At 47.8% G+C, this 26,011-nt stretch overlaps 1 protein-coding gene across 1 annotated transcript in view; it reads right to left on the bottom strand.

Moving 5' to 3' along the window:
• Positions 1 to 25,785, bottom strand: part of LOC138582604 (protein NDNF-like) — an 80,824-nt gene extending 55,039 nt beyond the window's left edge. Inside the window, exon 1 of the mRNA XM_069654028.1 lies at positions 25,555 to 25,785. The gene's annotated coding sequence lies outside the window, so the exon portion shown is untranslated. The remainder of the gene's footprint in view (positions 1 to 25,554) is intronic.
• Between the last annotated feature and the right edge of the window lie 226 nt (positions 25,786 to 26,011).

The raw sequence follows: 26,011 nt of genomic DNA, 5'->3' as shown, positions 1-26,011 counted from the left end.
ACATATGACCTCTACTCAAATTACATATATTCATATGACATACACTTTCACGACATATGCCATACGGTCATATGCAATTCAGTGATACACCATGCACTCACATGCCATACACTCAGGATACATTCATGCAACATACATGTAGGGCATTCGCTCATGTGCAAATACCCCATACCCTGATATGACATACAGGCATATGCTGTATGCCATACTCCCCACAACAAAAACACTGAAATATAAAATTGGAAAGAAAACAAACAAAATGTAAAGTCTACAAAAAGGAGAAATAACATTAAGGTATAAAAGCTCAATCTATAACCTAACAAATCCAATCTTAATACTCCAACTATTAAAACCCTACACAACCTTCAACAAATACATAAATTAGGAATACATTAAAAGATTCTCCCCAATCTAGACAAAACTCACATATTACACACTTACACAATTCATATGAATTTCAACTATTAGTCTAACAGGCCGAATATGTGAAGGTGGCGAGTTTCATCCCTGTAAGTTTAATTATGGCAGTTTTATCTTTTTTTTTCTCTTAATGCCCCATACCCTCTTCCTTCCCCATCCCTCCCATGCCTTTTCCTACCCCTACATAACTCCACCCAGTCTACATATATGTGTCTAATTTACCACAATGATGAAACTTACCGGAATGAAACTTAGAACCTTTGGATGAGGAAAACAGTGAAAGCAGATAATCACACTGTTTCAACCAAACCATCCAGTAGACTTCTTCAGGGCACTGCGCCACCCTTGACTGGACTATGCCAACATGTTGTATTCAGGTCCCCAGAAAAAGTAGATTCTGAAACTTCAAATGATACAAAACAAAACTGCCAACTTGCACCTCAATATTACTGAGCAGAATCTTGCAAACCTCCTCCCCCACCATCAAGCCAACCAGTGGCAGTTGTTCAAGTAAACTTGTATATCATGTGTACAGTGCAAAAGGACCTCTGAAGGAAAAGGCTCCACCGAACCTCTGTGGCTGGCACCTCAATATTTCCCAGGTTGGGCACATAAGATCCAGCAGAACCGTGCGATCGACTGACAGAAGGCAAGACACAAGATGGGGGTGAAACAACGCAGAGTCTCCTGGCCGCAAATAACTGGGGCACCCAGGATCTCCTATCAGGACCCAGACAAACTACCATAGATGCAGCATAGATATAAACATATATGCACTCTTCAGGGACACCTTTAATCCTAATAACTACGGATCCCACGCCCCCCCCTCCTATTCTCGCTTTACCAACATCACTGAGAAAGCCAGAGGCTTAAACAACAAGGATGCCTTTTGCAGCAAACCTTGGCTTTCTTTTCTGCATAACTGATCTTCTCCATGAAACCTGAACAGCTATGCACAACATTCAAACAATGGATAATCCTGAAGCATCCACCAAAATAGCCCAACATCGAATCTAGTAGCCCCAAAATGTTATATGCGCACTGGAGCAGCTGAAAAAAAATGCAGCGCTTTAAAAAAAAACCTATATATATATATACACATAACTAAATAGGTCTGGATCTCTGGAATCCAAGGGCAGGCCACCAAATCCGAAGTAGGGCCGGGCCATGGCCTTTAGCATCCTAGCAGGGACATTCACCTAAACCTGGGTGTCTCGATAGTCACAAGAACCAGCAAGCAATCACGGGAACAGAGAGAGAGAAAGAAAGACAGTGAGAGAAGGAGGGAGAGAGAGAGAGAGAGAGAGAGAGAGAGAGAGATTGTGTGTCTATAAATATGTCTAAGCATCCTTCTCCATTCCAACCAGTCTTAAGTGTCTCCTCAATGCCATACTTCAGTGGGTAAATATATCATCATGTATCTGAGGCCTATGGATGTATAGCACTACATAAGAAACACATTATTATTATTATCATCATTAAGGGAGGAGGAGGAGGAGGGCAGGACGAATGAGAGAGAGAGAACTAAAGCGGGAGAGAGGAGCAGGAAGTGTTAATTTGCAGACATTGTGAGGGTGTGAAGCACAGTCCCCTGCTATCTGGAGTCAGACGGAAAGTCCGAAGCTGTGAGTACCTTGCAGCATGTCTGGCCTTTGTCTGAAAATTCCCTTTGGAGACTTTTAACCTGATGACTCTGATCTCTAGACGGCCGACAAGGTTGAAATTCCAATGAACACCCCAGAAAGTGCAGGCTTCGGCAGTTCAGAGTTCACAATAATACACTCTATTCGTATTTGAGATACAATCTATGGCTGCCCCCAGGAGTTTTGCTTCCTGGCTGTCCTTAGGTTTAGGGAGCCCCAGCAGCCAAAGAATGCATGAGAAGATGCTGTGAACGTCAACCTTCTTCCGGGAAGCCGGCCACGACCAGCTGTTTTTTCCTTGGTCTCCTACTAAATACACACACCCGTTTACCCCAGGAAGCTCCTCTGTTTGCTTGGAGAAGTTTGCTGACATGCACATAGCCCTGAGTCCCAAGAACAGTCGATTTTAATAGTTTTCTTTTACGAAACAATACAGAAAAAGGCATAGATGATACTCTATTGTCCATGCGCCCACCAAACCCTGTCTGTCACTGTCAACACACTGCTCTTCACCGTCCTGCAGCATCACATCCCATCTGCAGATTTTTTGAGGAACGGACACTCCACCTTTCATCTTTTCTTCTCCTCGATTCATTGTGAAGAATCCCCTGGTGGATTGCAGCATCATTCTGATACCAAAGGCCGGGTGCCACATCGGTTGTATATGAATTGGTCGTTTTACAACTGTTCGAATTACAATTGACCTTTTCACAATTGACCGAATTGTGAAGGTCAATTGTAACATATATGTGGGGGAAACCCCCCACAACCCCCCACCCAACGCCAAACCCCCATAATCCTTGTATATATATATATTTGGTAATATATATACATATATATATTACCAAACCGATATATATATACGGTCCAATTGTGAAAAGGTCAATTGTGACCCTTTAAATTTGGTCAATTGTTCATTCGAACAATTGTAAACGAACAATTTGGGTAATACCGCCAGATCAACCTGGTGAGTTGTGTCTGTTGGTGTCGGGGAGAGAGGAAGTGCATTTCATTTTGGACTGCATGAGAAGAGTTTGGGGCTTGTGGGAGACGTCAGGGTAGACCTCTGGGAAAATTAGCTGGGATTCTGACCCCACCCCACCCAATGCCTGACAAATGCCTTCCCTGCCTGGACAGGTCCTGCCCTCGACAAGAAAAAGTGCCAGCAGGCCATGGAGGGTAGCACCTGGGCATGTTAGTTAGAAGGACCCCCGCAGACAGCCCTTTAACCACGCTGCTAACTTGAGTGAAAGGGTTGCCTGCTTTGGTAGGCTCCTCTCACTAAGTAACAAAATGAGAGCTGGTGAGCACTGCTATCATATCATTGGTGCACCAGGCCTCTCCTTGTATCTTAATCACAGGCTCCGAACTCCAAAGGGAGCCTGCCACCGGGGATCGAAGCCTGTGATATAGGAACAAAAAGTAGAGTCTGGGCGCACCAAAGGTATCATAGCAGTGCGCCCCAGCTCTCCTGCTTTGCTCCCACTACATGACAGCCAAGCAATTGCCAGCCCCTCAGCCCCCATAGGCGAGGGAGGCTCTAGTTAGAGGTGAGGCCTAAGTACAGCTGTATGGGATTGGCTCCCGAGAACCCAACACTGCACCCACCCGTACTTGGACCACACCCAATAACTAGAGCCCCACCCCCGATTCTGTCTCCCACTTAAAGCTCTGGTTATTGTTGTTGCATTTATGTGTTTGCATATTACAACAAAGATGTCCTAATCCAAACAAGCGTACTCTGGCTGCTCTTTCTTCTTTAGTGACCTGATAACATTTTCTGCAGCCACTCCATACTACACTCCCATAGAGCTTGGTGCTTGGTTGCTCAGCCATAAGCCCCACAGCTGGGATAAGAAAGCTGTGGAGGCCTGTACAACCTCTGCAATCATAGCACCCAACCCCTGAATAAAAAGGTGCCCAGGATGTATTGCTGCAGGTCTACCTCTAGGTACTATGGATCTGGAGCAAAGCCTGACACCTGGGCCTCTCAGTCAGGCTGTAGCGCGTTATTCAATGTTTCTCAGATTCCCAACTCGCTGGAGTCTAATGAGTTCTGTCCCTCCCTCATGTGGGAATTATCTTCACCCTCCTGTCAAACCAAGGCCTAAAATAAAAATGATGGGGATCATCCTGCCAGCAACCCTTCACCACCCTCCATGAGCACCTCAAATCCATGGCCTGCCACTGAATCAGACTAGACAAGCATTGCACCACCGCTAACTTTTTAGCAGTACCAATAAACAGTTTCTAAATGCTCTAAATTTCTGTGGCCAGAGGATATGAGGCACAGTTCCCACCCCCCAGGAAGTCGGAATGGGACTCGTCCTGGGTGGAGCTACGATGAATCAACTGACAGCTGATTGATCATCATGGCGAACCAACCAGAGAACCGTATGTCACTTCTAGCAGACAAGCGCCTTGAAAAGGCTGGAAGTTCACATGTAGCAGTCAACAAAACCCCCAAATGGAAACAAGTGTATGGGGCTTACTACAATGTGTGAGACTGCACCGTAGGTATGAGACACATGTAGGCAGGAGCATCTGCAATTTGGAGGATGGCTGGAAATGTAATGAAGGTCCGCACACTTTTCAACCTTTCTCGCTTTACCTCTACCTTCTCTGCCCGTCGCCAGATTGGCAGGCTATCTACGAAATAAAGGGCTAAGTATAAACGTCTTCTCATCATCCTCAAAGCTATCCGTGGAGGCTCCCCACCGTACCGATCTGCTCCTCCCACTCGTTACTCTCCTCCTCCCTAGTTAGGATCATCCTCAGCTCACCTCCTTGCCACCACTCGAGCCCCCTGTGTTCCCTCTTGTTCTCATTCTCTCTCTCTCTCCCCTACTCTGGAATGCTCTCCCTCTCCCTCAACTCTACCACTATTTAAATCCAAGTTAAAAGCCCTCCTGCTTTCTGAACAACCTATTTGCTACCACTCTACTTTAGTCCATCACTCTGCTTCCCTCTGTCCCTACCGTCACGGACAACCCTACAGTACTGTTCCGTCACCCCACAAACCTTAATTCAGCACTTCCTCCACCATCCCGTTCCTATGTCCTTCTGTCCTCATTCCCGGGTTATGTTCCCACCTTCCCCTGCAACACCTGGTCTTCAAGTCGCACTCTCTCACCCATTGTCAAGGGCCCATGTCCTCTGCGCTCTGTGCCAAAAATCCATTGCTTTCTCTCTGATTTTTAGAGGTAAAAAAATAAGTCTACGAGATGAGTCACGCTCTAAAAATGAGTCTCCACTGATCTTTACCAGGCAGGTGGTGGGGCACCATCCAGGACCTGCAGAGATACATATGGCGATAGTGAGGCCACCAAAGAGAGGAAAATTACCAGGAATGCACAGGACCCGGTATCCTGGCCACCCGCCCCCGCCCGTCTGCCCTCCTCAACCCCTGTCATTTTCTTCTCATGCACCCAGTCTGAAGAGCTCTGGTTGCCATGGAACCCGCTAGCAATCGTCGGCACATATCTCCTGCTTCCCCGGCAGCAACAAAAGCAGCTGATAAAAGTGGTGCAATGTCGCAGAGATTATGAACCAGTGACTTCGGTGTTAAGTGCTACGTTATGGTGTCTATCGTGTGAGCTGCGCCCCCTGCGAATGGAATGTCTGCTTGTTTCCCGTCCGCAATGTGCACTTGCAGTGATAGGATGACGGGCAGGGCCCTCCAAGGGGGGCGCGGCTTCTGTTAAGAAATGGGTTCAGAATGAATTTTAGCTGATTGGTTATTGCTCTGGCGAACATAGGGGTGTTGGAGTGAGTGTGTTAAAAGGAGGCATGGAAATAAATGCATGTTTTTAGTTTTGATTGTTAGGCGGGGCCTCCATGGATCTCTTTGGGCTAGCTCTATCAAGCAGCACCCTCAAACGTTGGTCTACCAGTGTTATTTATAAGGAGTCTGCTGAGAGTTAATGGCTTAATTTCAGCAGTGAATACCTTACTGGAGAAACAGAAATGTCTTCACCAAGTGTCATGTCAGCCACACGTGTTTACTTGCCCGGGCACCCGTCCTCTGACATTATTCTATTTAATTTAATAAAATCATCTTTTTCTGTTTTCCACTAGCCCACCATCTAGAATATAATTGCCTGACCTCATCCCGGAATACTTCTGGTGCAGCAAACAGGGCCTGTGCTGAGGAGCGCCAGGATGAGTCGTTAAGTTAGGGAAGAAAGTGGCACATGCTCCCCTGGTTGGCTCTCCCGACAACCCAGAGCGCACATGCGCAGAATGTGCACCGTTATTCAAGAAGGTACTATGTGCCACAGTGTGACGAATCAACGTCCGAGGCACCAGTGGTCCTGGGATGAATATCGGTTTCTAAACCAACCCCACACCTCTAGTACCAGAAGGGATCAGAACAGATTGGAAAACAAGTAAATTATAAGACCTCCTTGTCCAAATTTGGTAACCTGGACGGAACAGCAGGCTTATCTCCGCAAGGTTGTGGATCATTGGTTAGTTGCAAAACAGCGAACATACAATTATTACCCAATGATAAAAGGAACTGTCCAGTCAAGGCTGTATAAAAATATCTACTTTATTAGACAGTTCTAGCACACTGCAATTACAACCCACACTGTAAAGGAACACAGAGGACAGACAGGTTCACAAAGGAAAGGGATGCACTCAGGATACTGACAGGAGGGTATTTGTTAAAGTAATCAGTCTTATAGTTCAAGATTATTTTGTTCCAGCAGCAAAAGGGCAAAGAGTTGTAACTGTCTTTAGGGGCCTTTGGAGAAGGACCAGGGGGGCGGAACCCTAATGTACTTGGTGCTGAACAGGGTCTTGGTGCTCGACAGAGAGAGTTAGTGGCGGCAGACAGCTGCGGGTACCAGGCGGCAGGCAGTTTGGCAAGCAAGGCTGGACGGACATCGGCAGGCTGTCCGGTGCAGCGGATCAGGGCCAAGAATTGTTGTCTCTGTGCTGGTTGGTGGATCTGGAATGCTGGTCCAGGCGTCTCGGAGGGCTCTGGCAACTGCAGCGTGACAACAGTCATCGGTGCAGCCAGATGCGGTTTGAGGACTCGACTGCCTCCAAATTGTCCTTAAAAACATGGACGCTGGATGATGCTTGTGTGGAACTCCTCTTAGCATCTTCGCAGGGCTTGTGCCCTTTCAATGGCAGACGGCCCAAAGCTCAGGGGGGTATTAGCAGGCAACGGCCTTGTCCTTTGTCCAGAGACTCTCCGGCACTTCCCATCTAGGAAGCTTGCTGTCAGAGCCTAGCAGGGCATGCTGTGTGCTGGCTGGGTACCTGTTCTGGAGCTGATGGACGGGCTCTCTGAGTCCAGTATCTCCCTGGGAGATGTGTAGGGGAGGGATCTTGCTTCCCTCTTGAAACTCCGGGCCTTCCTTCACTGGCGGAAGATGCGAGGTAGACTGTACCTTCAGCTCGGGTCCAAATGAGTCCTTCTTCTTACTTCTTGCAAAGTCTTCAGATGATCTGAGCAGTGAGGGATTCAGCCCTCTTTTAAAGCTATATGGGCCCCAGTGATTAGTGCAGGCTAAGCCCACCTTAATGACCCAATCCTGGATCCCCACCAACAATCTTTAGTGATGCTTCAGGACAGAATCAGAGCTCTTGGCAACAGACAGGGGAAGGATGACAACATATACTTCTAAGTCGCACCCATCTTCCTGTCTCCTGTACATCAAATTGTCTCCCTAATTAACTGAGCCCTATATGGCGCTTGATCACAACATGGGCCTCCTTTGAAGTAGGGGGTTGCAGGGAGACTTTCGTCTCCTATAATTCACATACTTCCCTACTCTGAAAGGAGTGGTTCCAGACAGGACATTCACTGCCCTTGCATACCAATGAGGGGTGTTAGTACCAGGTTGACACATTGCACTACAAAGAGGTGTTGGTCTCTGGTCTCCATTGTCACTTCCTGCACCCAGGCCTTCCCTGAGGCCTGCTAATTAACATTCTTCAGTATCTGGTGCCACCAGCAAGGTGTAACAATGGAGAGGCTAATCCATGGGGCCTTGAAATGTTAATTAGGCTTCCCACGGCCAGAGGCTTTTGATGTACCCACAACTGTCAGTTGTCAGCTACACATGACAGGGGAGGGCGGCACTGGTAGCTGTGTCCTCCCAGAGTACGGTGCGGTGAGCGTGGAAAATATGTGCAGGAATGGCCCCACATATTTTCCGCAGGTTGATCTCCCATCATTCATTCCTTTAAATAAATGAAAAATCAAAAAGTCCAGGCGAGCGCACGCTCCCTGTGCGGATGGTTTCATTCCTCACACACAGCTCAGCGAGCCGTCTAGAGGCCGAATGGCATCACTGTGAAAGTTAACTGCTAAGAGACATATGGCAACAGAGCAATCTGCAACCCATTTACCTTCTTGTCCACCTGCTCCGGTCAGACATATCACACATTCTTCCTCTTCATCCTCATCCTCCTCAACAGCCCCTGACTCGTCCTCTGAGGAAGATTGGATTGTAGAGCTGATGGGTAAATACCTGGATAAGAAGTCTTTGGCTAAGATCCGCTGGCACTTCCCAGCAGAGGAGGTTTGATAGATGCAAAATTGAAAGATCCATCTCAGAACCCACCATCCGCAATTCAAAGAGGCAGACAAGAAGGGTCTCCCCATTAATATCAGCCATCCACTCCAAGATCCTGGCGGAAGGCAAAGAACCTTGCCTAGATTAATTGCAAAAACAAATCTCCTGGTCAGAGGATTGTCCCTCCATTCCTGTCTAAACTTTGGTTCTCTGCTGGCTACATTGACCAACTCATCAAACAGAACAAGAAAAAGTATGACCCCCCTCTCTGTCCATATTGCGGTGGCTGGTGAAAAAAGATTTTTCTTTTAAGATTCTCCACCACGAAGCTTAAGTGAAAAATATTTGTATATTCACACAATTAAATATTATTTATCACATAAAAAATGTTGTTTTGAACAGCATAACAAGTGTGGTGTAAATTAACAATGATTAAAAACGTACTAACAAACAGATATATCACAATTAAGAAAGGCAATCCCGGGATAAAACAATCCATTCAATGGGGTAAGAAAAGGGAATGGATTGTTTGATCCCTGGATTGCCTGTCTTAATTGTGATATATCTGTTTGTTGGTAAGTTTTTAATACCCAATACCCAATTCATATTCCTACATTGACCAACTGCTAACTAAAGTCTCTGGAGGAAATGGCTGTGGGGGACCGCATGGACAGACAAGTGGACACAGCGGGCTCCGCTGGCACTAAGAGCCAACATGGCTTCCAGGAGACACATCCACATGGGGGAGGGATCTCTTCCACCAATAAGCATCCACCTCTCCAGAAACTAGTGAAACATTGAAGATTTAAATACCTTTGGGTTAATAGCCCCACTATTTGGAATGGCCCGGGACCGCACTGCAGTATAATGCTGCTTTTGTGGACATCTACCTTTTGAAGCTTTCAGGTAAGTAGAAGCGGTTCTGCCAGAATTAAAAGTGGGAATTGTGCATTCAAATGCCACTACCCTGTATATATTCTAAAAGGGACTTATATATTTTAAGAGGATAATTATGACCTCTACAGATTAATTCTTCTTATGGAGACCCCAGTGCTGGATTTATGAGTGATCCTTAAATTTAACAGCTGCACATTTCGGTTCTACAAAGCTTTGTCTGCTGCAGTCTTGGATCTGGGAGACACCCCCCTTTGGATTATTGGTATACTGTTCATAGGTTAGATTAGGCGTGGCCATATTTTCAAAACATGTTAATTATAAAGGGGGAATGGCATTCTAAAATGTACTTTTTAAACTTGTTTCCTGCAAAATATTTTCCCAATTGTGGAAGGGTTGTTTCTTGAATGGGAGTAGAGTATCCTGCAGCAGAGTAGCTCTTGGGATGTGGGTCTTGGCACCCACCTTGACATCTCACACTGGGCTTTTGTCCCGGCAGAGTACCCTGTGGTATGTTGTTCTTGGCATCCGAGGCTTCTGGCGCCCATCCGCCTTGACATCTCACACCAGGCATTGATGCCAGCAGAGTACCCTGTGGGCAGTGGGTCTTAGCATCCGAGCCTTCCGGGGCCTATCAAGCTTGACATCTCACACTGGGCTTTGGTGCTGGCAGAGTACCCCGTGGGATGTGGGTCTTGGCATCCAAGGCTTCCGGTACCCATCCACCGAGACATCTCACATGCTAGAGGATTGGCCATTTCTGAGCTTATATCTCTTGGCCCTCTGACTATGCGGTGGATGCACACAGTAAGGCTTTGCCCCTGGTGCGCTTTATATGAGTTGGAAAATTGTTTGTAGCGTTTATTCACATTTTTATTTCCTTTTAGGGTGGGGTCCTACTCCCCTCCTTGGCGGGTGATGGGGCGCCTCATATCCTGCAAGCACGCCAATTCTGGTGATTTATTTACATTTTATTTTAGTTAGCTACTTGGTTGTTTGTTTTTATTTTCTTGTATCAAGTGGATACAGTGGGCTCAGAGGGTGCCTGGCTTCCCGGGACTCCGAGGCTCGATTCGGCAGCAGTCCTCTTTTACTTTCTTACACCGACACGCATTGCCAGCAGGAAGCTCCTCCCACTCGCTTCCGTATACACTAGAGGATTGGCCTCTGTAATATTATGTGTCCATTTAATGAACACATGTGCCGATGGCGCAGCGGTCATGCACAGCGGGCGAGGCTACATCACGCTGAAGTTGCGCCTAAGTTAAGCCCGGCTGTGCCCAGCCGGGCCTCTGACGGGCAGGAGGACTGGACTTATAGCAGCAGGGAGAGTTATATTAGGGATACCCTCGTTGGTCTTGCTCCTACAAACGGCTTTCCCTGTAAAGTTCGACAAATTGCTCAGGTCTATTGTTACCCACCCTAATGCCGCTTTAAAGCCTTTCTGCTGAATACTCACTCTATAGTGGCGCATGCAGTTTCTTTATTTGAGTTTATCCAAGATAACTCCCCAGACATTTTATGTCTTACTGAGACTTGGCTGACTGACAGCTCTGCTCCAACTTTCCCAGAGGCACTTCCGGACGGATATAGCATTATACATCTTGATCGGTTAGCATGTCACTCCTGGGGTTGTGGGGGTGTTGTTATTATTTTTAAATCTATATTTGTTATCACCCTGGTCGCACTACCACATAGTTTAGGCCTTGAGGCTTTGCTTGTTCGCTGGGTGGTTGATAGTTCATACTGCCTACATCTCATGATGGCTTATTGCCCTCCAGGATGCTATTCCGCCTTTCTCACCCCATTTCCTGACCTAGTTGCTTCCTGTCAAATCTGGTTTCCTAACTTAATCATAATGGGTGACTTTCATTTTAGGTATAACGCCCCTCTTGTCCCTACTTTGGCTCAGTTCTTCGATTCCATGACGGACTTTGGCTTTCAACAAGGAGTACTCAAAGCCACCCATAATTTGGGTGGCATTCTCGATCTTATCTTCTCTACAGAATCCACCATTTCTCTGGGTCCAGCAATACAAGTTCTATGGTCAGACCATTATATGATACCTTTTGGGGTCCACACCCCACATAGGGCTGCTATTGCGGCACCAACCACTGTTATGAAGCGCAACTGGCGCGCCGCAAATCTTTCTCTTATGGCAGCCTTTATTAATAGAGATTGCCAGAACACCACACAACTGGACCTTTTCTTTCGATCAAAGGTCATGCATGAAGCCGCCGATTTGGTGGCGCCCCTGAAATCTACCTGTCTCAGAAAAACAACTATGCCCCATGGTTCTCAGAAGAACTTAGAGCCGCCGGCTTGAAATTAAGGCAAGCGGAACCTAAATGGCACTCGGCCTGTAATTCTCAGGATAAACTGGCCTACTGCCAACTCACCAGAAAGTATCATCTTCTCATCCGGGCTGCCAAATTAACATTTTTTACCTCCAAAGTGGAGTCGGCACTTTGCCAATCTGAAAGACTTATTTTCAGTAGTTAAGTCATTTTCAACATCTACCTGCTTATCACCAACGGTGACCCCTAGCCAACAGTTGTGTAACTCGTTGAGCAACTTTTTTGCTACTAAGATTGCAGATATCTGCAATGCTATTGCCTTAGGTGCCACGAGTGGGCCAGGCATCATGGCGTCCAGTTTGCCCGCTTCTGACCACCCTCTCTGGTCCCACTTCCCTGCAGAAGAGTTGTCTAGGGAAGCAACCTCACTGAGGTTAGCAGTCCCATCAGACTCTGTGCCACTAAAAGTCCTAAAATAAATCCTGCCCATGATCTCTTCTCTGGTTAAGGCAGCAGTTAATTTCTCTCTCCAATTGGGCGTCATCCCTACCAACCTCAAGCAAGTGGTTGTTATTCTGCTTCTTAAGAAACCATCATTGGACGCTTCAATTTTAGCTAACTACTGGCCCATCTCTTATCTAATGAAATTGCTAGAATCCTTGGTTACACCTTAGCTTTCTTCTTTCCTAGGGTCATCTTTTCTTTATCCCTTTCAGTCGGGCTTCTGCCCTGTTCGGGGTACAGAGTGTCCTGGTTTTTGTGCTTGATGATCTCACCATACTGGTTGACCAAGGTGGAGTGGGAGCACTAATATTATTAGATCTATCAGCATCCTTTGACACTGCCGACCACTCCATCCTTGTGTCCCACATGGCCTCGGCAGGCCTCTCTGGCCCCGTCCTAGCTTGGTTTTCATCTTTTTTATCCGATAGGGGCCAAGCACTTTCTCTTCCACCTTTTCTGTCCTCTGTTCACTTTCTTGTGGTTCCCCCAGGGCTCTGCCTTGTCCCCAATGATTTTTAACATCTATATTCAGCCGTTTATTTGCCTCATCCGCTCCCAAGTCTTCTGGTGCTACTCCTACACTGATGACACCCAGATCCTGGTCCATTTAGATCTTGACCAGGCTGGGATGTCTTCCTGTCTGTGTGAGTGCCCGTTGGACATGAGGGGCAGGACGGGCAGAAACTGGCTCAAAATAAATGGGGACAAGACTGAGATCCTGGTGGTGGGTTCTCTTCCTGATCCTTATCTTTGGTCTTCATATTTCTGGCCCTCTGACTTTGGGGTCTTATTACTCCTGTCACAGTGGTCTATAACTTGACAGTCCACCTCACTTCATCACTATCAATGACGACTCAGATGAACGCAGTGTGTACGTCGGGACACTACCTTCTGTGGGTACTCAGTGGGTTACTTCCCTATCTTCCCATCAATATTCACCCCCAGGTTGTTGCTGCAATGGTCATTAGTCACATCAACTACTGCAACGCCCTGTTCCTGGCCCAACCCTTGGGCATGATCCTGCGGCTGCAATGTCTTCAGAACCTGGCTGCCAGGGTGGCCACTTCCACTCCCTATAGGGCTCACATTAGCCCAGTACTTCGTGCCCTCCATTGGCTCCCAGTGGAAAAAAGGATTGAGTTTAAATCCCTGTGCATGGTGCACAAAGCATATTATCACCAAGGGGCTGATTATCTGCAGGATATATGCAAACCATATGTGCCAGGGTTCTCTCTTCGATCAGGTGATGCTCTCCTCGTGGCCATTCCTGGGTTTCGTTGTCAGAGAATTGGGGGGCGTACTTGCTCCGTCCCGGTGGCTAAACTTTGGAATGGCCTGCCTACTCCCCTCAGACGGGCTGAGAACCATCAGAGCTTTCATAAGCTACTTAAAACCCTGCTCTTTTAAAACCTTCTGGTGGCCTTGATACTTTGTGTTTCCTTGCGCCATGATGCCTTCGGGCAACCGTACGCATTACAAGTGCTTCTAACATGACATAAACATAACATCTCACACCAGGCTTTGGCACCAGCAGAGTACCCCGTGGGATGTGGGTCTTGGTATCCGAGGCTCTCGAGCCCATCCACCTTGACATCTCACACCGGGCTTTGGCGCCACTGTCTCCTGTTGAAAGGCAGCATTGCAATCATCCTCAGTTCCTCAAGGAAGACTTACAGATAGGCCTAAAAAATTAATACATAGGGCCCCATAAACCACCATTAAGTTATTCAGAGAACACTGGGGTGCTGGGGGTGGAAGGGAGACTTATCAAAAGACAAATCAAGTGCTTCTCACTCTCTCGCTCGAACCTCTGGTGGTTCCTTGGCCTTCACTTTGGTGCTCAGAGTATTTCAGCCCCCCTGCCCTCGTTCAGCCCTTGGCTCCAGCAGACATAACATTTCCCACCTCGAAGACCCTACTTTTGGTGCACCCCCCGCCCCACCCTCAGCAGCATGAAGAATAGGAGAACTGGGTACTCTGCTCTCAGCACGTCTTGGTCATCAGGGAATTACTCTGCACTGTCACCCTTCCTCCCGAGTCCCGCCCCCAAGGTCAACTCCAGATGTGTAGGTCCCAGGTCATGGGGTCGCACAGGGGTGCACGGCATCCAAGGTGCACTACACAGATGGTACTTATTTGGCAAAAAAACGATTTGACCGCATGTATAACAAAATGCAATAATAACAATGACATTTATTTTTATTTTATTTATTTATTTATATGTTTATATAGCGCTGCAGCCCGCAGGCATCAGAGCGCTTCACAAAGAGACAGACTGGAGTATAAAGACGGGACAGTCAAAATCACATGTAGCAGACATTGGAACATAAATGAGCTAACTGGCTGGCGGGAATAGGAATTTTATTTAAAGAGAAATGTCTTGAGTTGCTTTCTGAAGATTAGATGATTAGCTTCCAATCTCAGCCCCGGGGGGAGTTTATTCCATGTGAGGATTGCCTTGGTCGTGAAAGCCCTACCTAATCCTTTAGCTTTTTTGGAATTATTTCTCATAATTCTTACATCTAACAACAATTTCTACTCTAAGCAACATGCTGCACATCTAATAAACCCTCAGAGGACCCGTCCAGTATCTCATGAATCGGTACCCAGCAAGCACACAGCGTGCCCTGCTCAGTGCTGCCAGCAAGCTTCCTAGGTGGGAAGTGCCAGAAAGTCTCTGAACAAAGGACAAGGTTGCTGCCTGCAAACACTCTCCTCAGCTTAGGGCCGTCCACATTAAAGGATGACACGAGCCCTGCGAAGAAGCTAGGAGGAGTGCCATGACAAGTATCAACCAGCATCCATCTTTTAAGGACATTTTCGAGGCAGTCGAGCCCTCAAACCGTGACTGGCTGCACCACTGACTGTTGTCCCGCTGCAATCACTAAAGCCGTCCGAGACGCCTCGACCAGCATTCCAGATCCACCAACCAGCACAGAGACAAGGATTCTTGACCACAAGCCACTGTGTAGGCCAGCCTACAGCCATCCGTCCAGCCTCGCTTGCCGAACTTCCTGCCGCCTGATACCTGTAGCTGTCTTCCATCTCGAACTCTGTCGCAGGAGCTGCAAAGCGTCCTGGAACCGACTTGATGGTGTCGAGCATCAATATCATCTCAAGCATCAGGTACATTGGGGATCTGTCCCCCTGGTCCTTCTCCGAAGGCCCCTAGTGACATTTACGACCCCTTGCTCTCTTGGTGATGAAACCAAATAAGCTTGAACAGTTAAGAGTGAGTACTTTACCGACTACCCTCCTGTCAGTATCCAGAGTGCATCCCTTTCCTTCGTGAAACTGTCTGTCCTCTGTGTTCCTTTACAGGGTGGGTTGTAGTTTGTAGTGTGCTAGAACTGTCTGTTGTAATACTAATAGTGTAGATATTTTTACACAACCTTGACTGGACAGTCCCTTTTATCATTAGGGTAATAATTGTATTTTTTCGCTGTGTTGCAATTAACCAGCGATCCACGACCTTGCAGAGATAAGCCTGCTGCTCTGTCCACGTTACCAAAATTGGTGTACTCGAGGTGTGGGGCTGATTGATGGTTTAGAAACCAATATTCATTCCTGCACCACTGATGCTCCGGAAGTTGATTCGTTACAACATTACTCTGAGAGTGCATGATGCATCGAGACACTACCTGGTGTATGAGTGCCATGCGCTGCCTGGCCTCTTTCAGAAAAAGGTGTGAGGCTAGAGTGGGCTGTGCAAACAAACCCACCGACCTCCCTCACATCATAGACTTCCATTGCTACTTGTTTTATTGAGAGCAAACAATGGAAAAGCACATAAGGGCAGCACTATTTGTGGCACTTGGTGAAACCAACTTCTCTGGTTGGACTGGGAAACAAAGGGGGCCCTGGACATAAGTTCATAGTGGCCCCGTATTACCCATTTTCAGCAAGCCCAACCCTTTTCTATGAGAAAATGTGAAAGTAAAATAGGTTATCACACAAAAGAGGCCCCGGGTGCAGAGGCCTACTGGGAAATCTCCAGAGTTACCTATAGGCCAGTCCACCCTGCTGGTTATCAAGTAGCTGTATGTGTGGCTCCCAAGACTAGATGGACAGGGCCGGAACCCCCAAGCCGAAATTACTGATGACAGATGGGCTGCTCAGGTTGGCCAACACCCGTAGTAGGTGGGGGAATGTATTGTGACTCATATGACTGGGAATGAAAGGGATGCCCTGGCGCTCACCCAAGGTATCTCCTGAGGGAATCACCCCATGCCGACAGAGGAAAACACAACATTTTTCCATAGTGATGTAACACTTTCTTTTAAACTAAGGTTCTTGTTTTAGTTGAAATATTTCTGTCTCAGCCAGCAGTCAAAAATATGGAGTTAACCTGACAAAAGGTATAATTGCTGCAAGATCCTCTGTTTTTTGCTTTTATTTAAAAAACAAAACAACCCGCAATGTTTGGCTGGCTAACACGGTATTCCTACCTCGATTTCTTTTAACATACTTCAGTTTGTGTCCCTTTTTAAATCCAAGGAAAGGTGTAGCTTCTTTTCTGACTGTACAGATATGTCTGTGTGCAATGTGTGAGGTGTGTGTGTGGTGTGTGTATGTGTGATACTCTCACAGGGGATAATCTTGGTGTGAAGGACTGTCAGAGGTTGGGGAACGGGTTGGGAAGCTCATCCAAGACCCCCTCACGTGACAAATACTATTACTTGGGCAAGTGCCATGGCGGTGAGCAATGAACTATTGACTATCATAGGTAAGACCTTTCTGATTGAGGGTGGGTGGTGAGTGAGGGCAGCAATGGCGGGAGAAAGTGGTGGTTCACTGCAGCGGTCCATCCCTGCCCCCGGGAACCCCCCTCCTCTCTCGTGCACAGTGATGGTGTGCGGCACCGGGCAAGAATCAGCGGACTGTGCTGGGAGGGGGTTAGGAGGGTGTGGTCGGGGTGGGTGTGAGGAAGTCGACCATCCACACAGGGAGTGTGCACTCGCCTAGACTTTTTTGATTTTTATGGTAATACAAATGAATGATGGGAGATCAACCTCTGAAAATGTGTGAGGCCATTCTGCACACATTTTCCCTGCTCACCGCATGAAATGCATAGTCATGTGTACACCGGGAGGACACAGCCCTCAGGCGCCGTCCTCCCCTGTCATGTTCAGCTGGAATGTGACAGCCACGGGTGCATCAAAGCATCTCAAGAAGGGGGAAGGCAGACCTTTCTCCAGTCATGGGTAGCCTAAATAAAATATCAAAGGCCCCATGGATCTGCCTCCCTGTTGTCTAGTTTGGCTGGTGGCAGTCCATACTAATGAGAAATAATTAAGGCAAGCCTGAAGGGGCTTGGTCGCAGGACGGACAAGAGGAAAGCAGAACTAACACCTCTTTGATATGCAATGTATCAACTTGAAGCTAGTTCCCACCCCTCTGTATGAAAGGTAGTGAATGGCATGTCTGGGTCCATTATTTACCGTAGGCAACCCCTGCAGAGTGGACACCTTTCAGAGGGAGAAGTATGTGATTTAAGGGAGACAGGAAGTCTCCGCTCATCACAAGCTTCAAGGGAGACCTCCACTTTGATCAAGAGTCACAGAGGGCTCAGTTAACCAGATAGACACTTGTATCTACAACAGACAGGAAGATGGGTGGGGCTTAGGACTATATGTTGTCACCCCTTACCTTTCCTGTTGCAGAGCACTCTGATTATGACTTCACGCATAACAGAAGATTGTTGGCGGGGACCCAGAATTGATCATTAAGGTAGGCTTATCCTGCACCAATCACTGGGGCCCATTTAGCTTTCAAAGACGGCTGAAACCCTCACTTAGCAGATTATCCAACGACTTTGAAGAGTAAGAAGACGGACTCATTTGGACCCTGGCTGAAGGTACTGTAAAACCAGATATTATTCTTGCCTGTTATGTTATCATTAGTAATTCATGTTTTCATTAGTAATTCATTTCATTCCTATTAGTGACATTAGTTATCCATTATCCATATTATTCTGCCACATTTGTATGCATTTTGCTAGAGAAAGAGGCCCTGTCATATGAAGAGGCCTTGCTTATACTTGTTTAGACATGCTGTGATGTATGCAATTAGATACACGCATGAATGTGCACTTAGTATGCATTGAGTCCACATTATGTAGCGCTTTGGTTTGAGTGAATGTTTTTAGGCGCTAATGCATGTACCTGGCATTCTGAAGGCATTTCATTGAGCGACATAGAAGCAGCTCCACTTTGTACGTGGAAGGATTGTTATGGTGGACTGTGAATCGAAGAATGTCAACAGATAAGGCTGCAGCTTTTGGCCTAGCAGAAAGAATTCATCCTTGAGGCTTGTTCACAGACAGAAGACAGACAGAAAGATGGGAGGCACTTGAATGGAGTGAGTGCTTTTGTACAGGGAGAGAGAGATTTCCGGTGGAGAAAGGAAGGATTTTAGCTGACAATGGATGGAAGCATGGTTTCGTAACACAGTAAGACAGAGGAGAAGGCCATAGGACATGTACCAGATATGCTTTGAAATGTCACGATGACAAAGAACACACTGAACTAGAGAGTACAAGACTTATGTTGACAGACCTTTAGGCGCTTGGTTTTAGAGTGAATGCTTGCAGAGGAGATGAGTTACCATAGAGATGTATGTAGTCATTGCATAGTATATCCAGGGGTGAAAGTTTGGGAGTGATTAGAAGCTTTTGGAGAAGAGTTTCGGATGCAGTTTGGGATGAGATCATGGCATGGAGATTGGCAGACCAGCTTGGGTGACATAGAGGCCTTTTGGGAAGCCTTTGGAATGACACCAGCAGATGCATACTGCTGAGGGGCCAAGAAAGAGAGAAGCCTGATAGATGCAGATCGTTGGGGACTGCCTGCAGTCCTTGCAAATGGGGAGTATTGCTGATTGAGACTTAGGCCTAACTGAATTGACTGGCTTGTTGGGACATGGGAGATTTGCACATACTAGAGATGGGTTGTTGACATACTGGCAGAAGGGGAGATAGGCACACACATAGAGAGTGTGATGTGTGGTGAGAAGAGAGAGAAATGCTGACGCTTAAAAAATGATTACTAGGCCGCATTTGTTGTTATTAGGCATGCATTGTTATTAGCATTGTAGTGGCATTATAGATTTGCATTATTGCATTATAGTTAGAACCCATGCAGAAAGGGTGAGTAGTGTTCATATCATGCCTTGTTATGCATGAATAAATGTGTGTTTATTGTTGAATTGATTCATGTGTTTTCTTTGTGTCTTATGTTATTTCATCTTGTGTCTTTTCTTAGCATTAGGGTATGTTTGTGTGTCCATAGCATGGCAATTTGGCAGTAACACATTGCACAACCGCCCTGAGATATACTTGCAGGGGGGCCAGAGTGGTCCATCCCCCCTTAAGGTAGAGTTGCAGTTTGACAGTACAGTCTGCCTTACATCTTCCGCAAGAGAAGGAAGGTCAGGATTTCCAAGAGGGATGCAAGATCCCTCCCCTAAACATCTCCCAGGGAAACAGAGGGAGATGTCGGACTCAGAGGACTCATCCAGCAGCTCCAGAACCTGCCATTTTGCGCCTTTTGCTGGGCAAGGGGGAACCGACAGAGCGATAAACACCATTTAAGGACGGCCCGAGAAATGGGAGAGTATTGGCTTCCTCCTTTCAGTGAACCGACCACCGGTCCCGCTTCCCACATAGCGAGCGACACAGCACTCCTTTTTCCATCCCACCCACCTTGGATGAATAGGTAAAGAGGTGTGGAGACGGTGAGGGCATTGGTGGAGATCCACGAGGACAGTGATTTGCCCAGATTAGGCCAGTGATGTGGTTTTACTGCTTCTCACTGGGGGTTCGGGAGCGGGTTCAGGAGGCGGTCGAGGTATGGGTCCACCTAGTACCGCCCCCAAATAGGGCATGACATGGAGGCCACTGTAGTGCCTGACCACCATGCACCACCCGGGGGGCGGAATGGACGCATGTCATAAAATGTAAATGATGCAAATTGATGCAGCGTTGATATAGTTATGTTTTTTCCAGATTGTGCTGTAACGGGTCACATTTGTGGGTTGTGTTTGTACATGAAGAGAATAAATGTGGCCATGATTTTTCCAAGTGGGTTTCAAGTGTTCTTCCACCCTTTTGCACACTGCCACCTGCTTAGCCAACTGCCAACCTCTATCATTAGAGTTGACAAATCTCAATGCTGTGGTCTCGAATCTGCATTGTATTTTATTTTATTTTATTTTCAGTGTCGCCTCATCCTTCCTTTGTTTTAACTTTTGTTTCCCTGCCCAGTAAAGCCAATGTGTGGATCTTCTTCTGGGACTTGCCCCCGTGGTTTAGTGCAGCCGATCTTAAGGGCAGTGCTTCCAGCTCTAGGTAACGTGTTGGCCAGATGACACACTCCCTATCCTGGCAAGCCAGCAACCGCCAAGGTCCTTTCTCCTTGGATTATGTCACTGTCTGGCACCCCCGAGAGAGAGCGCTAAATGAGACGCATTTTCAAAAACCAAAAGGGTGGTGGTCTCGGGGGTGGAAACTTCCGGTATAGGCAGCAAAGTGCAAGAGCAGGCGTTTGGACCCCGAGGAGCAGTGTCAAAATAGCCCAACGTGGGGGTGCGCGTGGATTCCACAGAAGGTGTAATCTTAGTGGGGAGACGAGCATGGGGAATGTTGGGTTGCCGAAGGATAGGGGTGTTGTGATACTGCTGTGTAGATCACAGGTCAGCAGAATCTTTCCCTGTGTGTATTTCATCCAGTTCCGGAGCCAGAGATGGAGTAATGTGTCCAGTTGAGTTAGTCGCACGTTGGGGATGGTCCTACGTGGAGTCGAATGTTTTATGGCACAAATCCTATTTCTGGCGCATCATGCACGATCCGAGCATAGGTTCTCTGAAATAGTTAACATTTCAATTGTTCACATAGTCTAAGGTACACCAGAATTCAGTGCTGGGCATAAACACACTCCCAGTTAATCCTACAGCGCTACAAGGCCAGAGCGATGGCAGATGTGTGATAGGCACATGTAAATAACAGCACTGGAGCCCAGTACCGTGCAGAAACACACTCCCAGTCAAAGACAAGTCAACAGCACTACAAGGCATAGCGATGGCAGATGGGCGATTTCCACATACCAAGAATACAGAACTGAAGCCCAGTGCTGTGCATAAACACAACCCCAGCTCCTCACAAGCATACAGTGCCAGCCGGCCATAGCGTTGGCAGATTAGGACGGGGTGGGGGGTCGACACATTGCAAAAGTATAGCACTCTAACCCAGTGCTGTGAATAAACACATAACCACTCCCAGCGAAGCCTACAGCACTGCAATCACTGCAACACCGTAGCGAAGGCAGGTGGGAGGTGTGCATACCAATACAATAGCACTGGAACCCGTGCTGTCCATACATATAATCCCAGACAAGTCTACAGCACTACAGGACATACCGCTGGCACAAGGGTGGCACACACACGCCAGTAATACAGCGAGAAACCTAGTGCTGTGCATAAACACATGCCCAGGCAAGCCTAGAGTGCTGCAATGCCCTAGTGATGGCAAACGGGTGATATACACATACCAGTACAATTGCAAGGGAGGCCCAGTTCATGCACATGTGAACACACGTGAAGGGAGGGGCAGTGGGACATGACCAGTGATGGATGTTGAAGTTTTTTTACTGGGGGAATCCCACCTAATAGGCGGGGGGTGGGGGGGCATAGGGCAATTATTTTACCCCACCCCCCTATACATTTGCCTCACAGCCCCTCAGAAGATTAATCATGGCCACCTGGAATAGAGGCTAATTTCTTAAAATGTCAGCAAAGCATAACATGTGCACACCTTTTAAACGTAAGAAAAATGCATATCAATACTTCCTCCCAGTGCAATTTTGTGAAGGGGTTACTCAGGGCTCCCGCTCAGACCCTCAAGTGGTCTTCTGGGGAAGTGCCTCAACTCTGACCCTAGCGACCACGGTTCAAATCCCGGCCACAGAGTTCCAAAAAGCAGCTCTCTGAAAGAAATATAGAGTGCACAGAATTGGGCATCTCAGATCCCGGAGAGATGTTTTGCAGGGTCCCGGATCTAGGAAGATCCGGACCAATGACAGGACTGGATATGGCTGAGGTATTCCATTTCAGTCGTGGCAGAGAATTCCAGGATCTACATAAGGCGGGAGTGCCCCGGGGTGTTGCTCAGGAGTAATATTAGAAAATAGGAATTCAGGCAGGGACACCTCTCGCAGGAGTGGTGGGACTAATACCACTCATTGAATCTTCCCTGGAGTCCAGGGGGTGCTAACGCTGTGAGTAAGCAAGGGTAAAGCTGGAGACCACGAAGGGCCCTTGTAAAAGGAGTTGGTAGCACAGCAGGCTGGGTGGGCCTCGAGTCTCGAGTTGCCTTCAAGATGAAATCTAAATGTTCTGCAGTGCCGAGTGAGACATGCTTTTTCAGAGAGGGTATGTTACGCTAAAAGAAACATTCTGTGCAGTCAGCTTGACAGATAAACAGCATGACACTTTGACACACTGAAAGAGGCAACTATTTCTAACAAAAGAACCTAGCATGGGCAATGCCAACAGTTTGGACTTTTGTGTAGGCATGGGAAAAGCACCTGTCAGGCACTGCTGTAATGGCATTAACTGGCCATGAATGGTTACAGGTGCACAATGGTGGTACGTGGGCATCTAATAGCAGTGCCTGGCAAATGCCTAATATTTACAAGTCAAAACGGTTCACTTTTTCTATGGATGTTTTTGACAAAACGTCTGTGAAGGACACCCACAGTGCTTACAAATTGAGTGTCTGGGGGCAGGCATTGAAGTACTTTTTATTACACTGGTAACGCTTTACAATTCCAATTAAGTATTACTCTCAGAAGACTGCTTTGAAAAAACACTGACAGGCACTTCCATTGCAGTTTGGTGATAAGGCCTGTTTAGGCTAGCTCAAAGAGATTCCAGGTGGATGTGTCTTGTGCGGGGAGGAGCAGGAACTGAGTGAGAATTGCCGCAGGGATTAGCATAGCCATGTGGCCATGGGCAGTCAATGGGTGGGCAAATAACCAAACAACACCAACAAGCTTTGTGTCCCTCCTCATATGCCATTTCTTCCTAACTGTTCTCTCATCCATGTTAGCGCCACCTAACAGCTCAGATTAACAAGGATGAATGTACATGGCAATGTATGGACACATATGACACATAGGATCCTGCCCCCCTGCTTCCACCCACAGAGCTCCTTGGATATGTCCGTGTCTATGGTACCAGCATTGCGGGGCCTTGGGGGGGTGCTCTAATGTTCCTACCAGTAGTGCAACCACCATTGGCCGAATCAGGCCTGACCTTTTAGGTTACAATGCCTCTAACTGGCTCCCCTCCAGGGCCATAGCAGGCGCTTCAGACTCCATGGTTAACCGCGAAGCCCGATAATTACTAATGTAGCGACACAGCCAGTATAGCTCAGTGGCAAAGCGCTCGTCTTGGAAAAAGAACGCCGGGTTGAATCCCGAGTTCGCACTTAGAAACCTCTTCGGAATTAAGCGCACTGTAAAAAAAAACAATTCTAATAATTATAAAGCATTTCATTGTTAGCAACTGCAATGCTATGCATACATTTAGGGCAATTGAAATGCTGATGGGATGTGGGCGACGCAGCGGCAGGGCCGATGAGTGAAAGCGGGCACAGATATTCCTTGGAACGCCTTTGCCCGCATTTATTACATCACCAAATGCGCCTAGAAGCAGAACATGCAGGACATCATAGCGAACTGGTTAACGTTATTAGTTCCATACTTGAGCCTGGGGGGAGTGGCTGTGTCCATCACCCCCCACATCCTAGAAACGGACCTGAGGGGATTAGGTGAACCCAGTACACTGACCAGACCCCCCAGTCCTGTTCCCCCTTTGCACTTACGGGTGAGGACCGCTCAATGAGCACCTGGCATGACACCTCGCAGTTCTGCTCGGGACCTTGCACCGTAACATGACCAAGCATGAAATCCCCCTTGCAATGACCCCAGATGTGGAGCCCATACCTCCATTCAATGCAATGTGCCTCAACACTTCGCCCGGCCGCTGCCCCTGACAGCCAATCACCCTCTCCGCCACCAGTCTAGAAGGTGGGCGGGCAGAATAGTCAGCAGCGGTTTCCTGCCCCAGCGGTCTCGGCCGTTGCCACAGCGGTGGGCAGAATACCACTCGCTCCCTCTCTACCCCGCCTGAGACCCTCAGGGCGGCGGCGCCCGGGAATGGCGCCATCACTCCGCTTGCGCCCGAATGACCCCTCCTTCTCGCTCAAATGCCATATCATGCCATATCACCCAGGGGAGTGATTGGAAGAGTAGGAGGACCGAGCAGGAGACAGCTCATTCTCACAGCAGTCCCGAAGTGCTGAACTGTCTGCTTTCAGGCGCTAAGGGAAGAGGAAACTGCTTGTAACATTGAAGCTTTACCAAAAGGAACCCCAGGGCCAGGAGAGGGCCGCTCCCAAAAGGTCACCGCAGCGGAATGCAGCCTTTGCAAAATACTCACACCTCGAAATCTTATCTGGAGCCCTGACTGCAGTATATAAGAAAGCAAATAGTAATGTGACATCATTTTAGCATAATGTTTGTGTTCTTGGAGCACTGCCCGCTTACTGGTGCCAAGGGCGCAAGTATTATCAGCAGGGCGCGGGTTGAATACTGTCTGTGTAGTGGTTTCCAGTTGGCATATGGGCTTTGAAGAATAATCATTTGTGTTCTTACTTCATGATGGACTCCAGCCGCTTCTAAGCACTTTAATCGTAGGTATCATTATTACCAGATGTGTATGGCAGGGAATGGACCCACCTAGGAAGGAAGGCGAGTCAGCGTTGCGGTGGGAGTCGAACTTGAAGGGCGTACACCCCATGCGAGAGATGAGTGCTTAACACGTGAGCGATGCACCCAAATATGTTCCACATCTATGTGTGAACTGGACAACAGACGCACAGAAGAGGACAGTAGGGACTAGTGCTTGCTATTAAACATAGCAACTGAGACATGCAGACGACACCACAAGTAGCACTACTGAATGGCACTAAAAACACTTCAAATACGTAAGTGCATGCGTGGCAGCATGCACCATTGTATTCAGAAGAGGCTCGCCCACTCCTGTGTTTCTTTGCATTCTGGGACTTGTAGTCCTGGATGTAGAATGGAACATCTCGGACTACAAGTCCCAGAGTGCACAGTGAAAACACGACTAGACGACCAACTCTCCAGTGGAATGTCTGCATAGTGGTAAGTGGAACGGCAGAGCCTGCAGTTAGCTCACCTGCTGTTGGAAGTCGTGGCAGCTCCCTACGCAGCCAGAGTCGTTGCCGCTCTTCTCCCCATACCTCGCTGCGGTGGGCTTCGTCTTGCAGAAGCAGTACTACCCGGGCGTCGACACAGCACGAGGCGAGGGAACGTCCCCTGAGCCCGTGCGGGGTGAACACTCTTCTGGGATCGAGGTGGCACCAGTACCAGGGCGAGGCTGCGTGCACCGCGATACTCGGCTGTAACTCGGCCGCGCCCAGGCACAGACACACCTGCAGCTTCGTAGGCAAGCAAGGGAAAGCGGCCTCCCGACCAGGTTTGCATAAGATAAAAAAACACGACGACACTTTCTCTGTACAGCAGCCCGCTCTCCAGCCTCCTCGCTTGTTTGTATAGAGCACACTACTCAAGTCAAGTTGGTCATTTAGGTGTGTCCAGTCCGGGTGGCACGGGGCACCCGGACTGGACACACT

This window comes from Ambystoma mexicanum, chromosome 3q (assembly GCF_040938575.1).
Source record: "Ambystoma mexicanum isolate Mex_15411 chromosome 3q, UKY_AmexF1_1, whole genome shotgun sequence".
Lineage (NCBI taxonomy): Eukaryota > Metazoa > Chordata > Amphibia > Caudata > Ambystomatidae > Ambystoma > Ambystoma mexicanum.
This window is presented reverse-complemented; position numbering and strand designations above follow the sequence as displayed.